A 3,993-nucleotide genomic window follows, 5' to 3' on the forward strand; every position below is an offset into this window, starting at 1 on the left:
TGTACTGTTACTATTTGGTAAATCTTAGAGTGAGATATTTTATTGGCATATATTTGTAGCCATATGTCTCAGATTTTCTGGAGCAAACTAATTTTAGATGATTGGTTTTGTTGATTAGACCATTTGACCCCGCTTTTTGGTTTTGGAAATATAATCCTTGCTTAATTGTTTTTTCCCCAAATAAAATCCTTTTTTAGTCCATATAGATCCTAACATTTTTCTTTCCAGACCAGGGCTGGAAACTGATAGGGGTGTCACTAGTGTTTTGTGAGTGTTTTGTTTCCCAGGTTCATCTTCCTTTGAAAGTGAAAATATGGTGCCTTCCCTCTCTCCCTGTAAGAAGATTGGCAAACCGTCCCTTTATCTGCTGCTTCTGTGGAGTGATGAGTCATGCACTTTACTCTTGAAGACTCAGCAAACAGCTCTTCACTTCTCAGTACACCCATAATAGACCACACTTGGGATTAGGACACTTGCCAAGCAATCTTTGTCATCACAGATATTAACGCCCCCCATGCTGTACTGTGTTAAGAGTCAAACGAGTTTGTTTATGCTCCCCACTGCACCCACCCTGAGTCTGGGGCACAGAATATAAAAACGTACCTCACTAAAGTTCTATTAAAAATGGGACAGGGGCCTTAAGTTTCCATAATTTCCCAGCAATGTGCCACTGTGTATTTGCCTCAAGGCAAAGGTTTAACAAGCTGACAAGTACTTCCCACTTCCCGTGTGCTGTTTTCTACCCACAATACCCAAGTGTTTTGTGCAATGTGTAGTGTGTATGTATAAATAAATATATATATATATATTCTTTAGAGACATCATTCAGAAGTAATGTATTGGCATCTCATTCATCTTTCTGATGTGAAGTATATGGTACTATTTACTTTTTCCTTAATGTTTGCCAAATTTGAATCAAGGCGTTGGTACGAAATTCCAGCATGTGTAGAAACCATTTTGGCTTGAAGTTAACAGATCCTTTAACCCTGTCCTGGTGTGCTCTGCACAGACCAGCGTCCTGCCATCTCGCTGTTCCCATCCCTGCGTCCTCAGTTTCCAGGGTGTGACACAATTCTTTCATAGCATCCTGTCGTTGAAATTCTCTGGCAGTTGGACAATGACAGCGTGGAGACAGGCTGGCATAGAGGGTACAGTGGTCACCAGGGTGCCACGTTTGCGTCGGGAAATGCAAAATAGATGTTTTATAAAGGACAGACTTTGTGTTATGTTTCTATTTTCATTATATTGTATAATAATGTAAGATTATTGTATGCTCTAATTTGCATTATAAATGTTTTTCCTACATAAAGGCATAAATATAGCAACTTTGTATAAAGGTAGCTTATTAGATTTTAGTTTTTCTTTTATAAAAGTTGTCTACAGTGGGACTACCATTGCCAAATTGTATATGAGATATGAATCTTCCCCTATGGTTAATTTTCTAAACATTCCATATTTCTCTAATGAAAGATGTGATACTGTACTATGCATAAATTGTGTTTTAATGCTGTTTCAGATCAGCAGTTTAATTTTGAGTTGGCAAACGTAACCACTGTTAATTACAATAAAACCTTGTGTGTGTAACAGTGTCGCTGGCCCTCTCACCCCTCTGTCCTTGTTCGTACTCCCCGTCAGTGCCAATGTCAGACGTTCTGTAGCATGGCAATAAAACAGACCTTTTACACTGAGGCCAAGTGTGGCTTTGTGGAGGGAGCGGGGGTGGGAGGACCGCCCCGTGGTCGCCCCAGTGTGGAACTCTTGCCATATAAGCCATGTTGTCAGTCGTGAGAAGTTATGTATGATGCAGACCTGCTTTAAGGACAAGTGTGGCTGTGCTTGAAAGCTTTGTTCTGATGTAACAAGTAATAACTAATGTTTAGTCTTTGGAAAAGTCAGTCCTTGAAGTGCACTCAAGCCTTTATTAACTGGAGTACTTAAAGCATAAGCTAATAATGGAGTTTTGTTCAACAAGGGCTAAGCAACACTTTTAAGTTTCTCTTATTTATTATACTAGTATACCTTACTATCCTAAAATTACAATGTGTAAAATGTTTCATCTTAAACTGTGTAGCATCTTGCAATGCCGTACTGTTACCATTCTGGCATAAATACCCGCCATGAGGTACTCGAGTTGATACTGGAAGCTGAGCTCACTATACACTGACCGTAAGCATTCATGAAAAACTGCTTTGTTGAATGAAATCTGATGAGTTCTTATGGTCACTTTTCCCTTATTGCCAAAAGTAGATTGCAATAAAACCCAAATAAAAGTTTGGTTGGATACTTACATAAAGTTTTACTGTATTTATGTTCCATGTATTTCTTGACACCTTACAATAAAGGTGTTAGTCTTAAGTTGGGGAGCGTTGCTGTACAAGTGAATGCAGTACCCATATAGGCCAGAAGAAGGAGTCGATCCCCAATAGACGGGTGGGAAACAAACCAAGGTCTTCTGCAAGACTACTGTGTGCTCCTAAACACAGCCATCTCCAGCCAGATTTGTTTTCAAAGCAAACATACGCTGTGTTAAAGATTATACATTTACTTGGCAGACTTTTTCAGTATCTACTGTGCATGATCATTCCAGTTTTTCTCACTCAGTTCTGGGAACCCAAACCTTTTTTTAGCCACTGAATTGCCGAGTCTTGTCTAATATCACAGAGATGGAGGTGGAAATCATTTAAGCTATATAGGGGTGGGACAAACCCACAAATGATTAGATATGTCCCATCTGGGCCACCAGAGAATGCTCGAATTGGTTATGATGGTGCAGAGTATCTTTGAAGACTAGGGTGTTGTGCTCAGAATATGAAAGCTGCTTTGTAATGTTTATGCATTTCTCCTCTGAAGATCTTTTGGGGACAGTACCTGGTCACATGTTCTTATTTAACAGATGGGCTTAAATTCCGCCCTGTGCTAGTCACCAAAATAGCCTACTTCATCCTCAAAGGAATGAATCTACAGTTAGACTATCACTAATAGAAGACAGTGTCTTTCCTTCCAAAGAACTAAGCCCTATGACATAAGTTACATATTACAAACAACTTCTATAACTTTACAATGACAGCAGCCAAATCCCATAGGAGAATTGAGGAAAGTGTCGTCTTTTTTGTTTTTGTTTTGTGTGTGGTATGTGTGTGTGTGTGTGTGTGTGTAAAACAGACTTAGGTTCTGGAGGTTTACTTCCTCATGAATATTTTATTCAGTAGTTATAGTTTATACTCACTCTAGAAAATGCACATCGCTTATAGAAGAAGCATTTCTGTACTGAAGGCTGTCAAGATTTCCTTAAATATTTCCCATCTCATAAAAAGTATAATAGTGGTTCTTTTGTAGAGGCTCCACATATTGAAAAAGAATTGTCCTACTTACTACAAGAGAAGCCAGTACTGTCCCCACTAAAAACCACAGCTACCTAGAAACAGCAAAAGCAACTGTGATGTGTGTTGTTTTAATACTGACAAGTGTTTTTTCATAGAAATTAGAATTTTGACTTGTAAAATACCTTAACTACCAGGCACTATCACAAATACTAGCTTGCTTTATTTATAAACATTAAAAATGTCAATTTATGTGTGTATTTGTATATTTTTGCATATTTATGTGCAACTATCTTTGGGATCCTGAGAGGGGACCCAACGGCCTAGATCTGGAGTTACAATTGTGAGCTGCCACATATAGGTGCTGAAAAGCAAACTCCTGCCCTCTGCCTGAGGAACCAGCACTTTGTCACTGCTAGGCCATCTCTCCAGCCCCTCATTAGTTTACTTTAAAGATGGTTCTGACTGGGGCTGCTGCGATGGCTCAGCGGTAAAGAACACTGCTCTTCCAGAAGTCCTAAGTTCAATTCTTAGCAACTACATGGTGGCTCACAAACATCTACAAAGGCATCTGATGCCATCTTCGGGCATCTAGGTGCAAGTGCAGACAGAGTACTCCTACACTTTAATAATAATAAAACAAAACAAAAAGATGGTCCTGGCTAATCTTGCA

The sequence above is a fragment of the Micromys minutus genome (genome assembly GCF_963924665.1).
Source record: "Micromys minutus genome assembly, chromosome: 22".
Taxonomy (NCBI): Eukaryota; Metazoa; Chordata; class Mammalia; order Rodentia; family Muridae; genus Micromys; species Micromys minutus.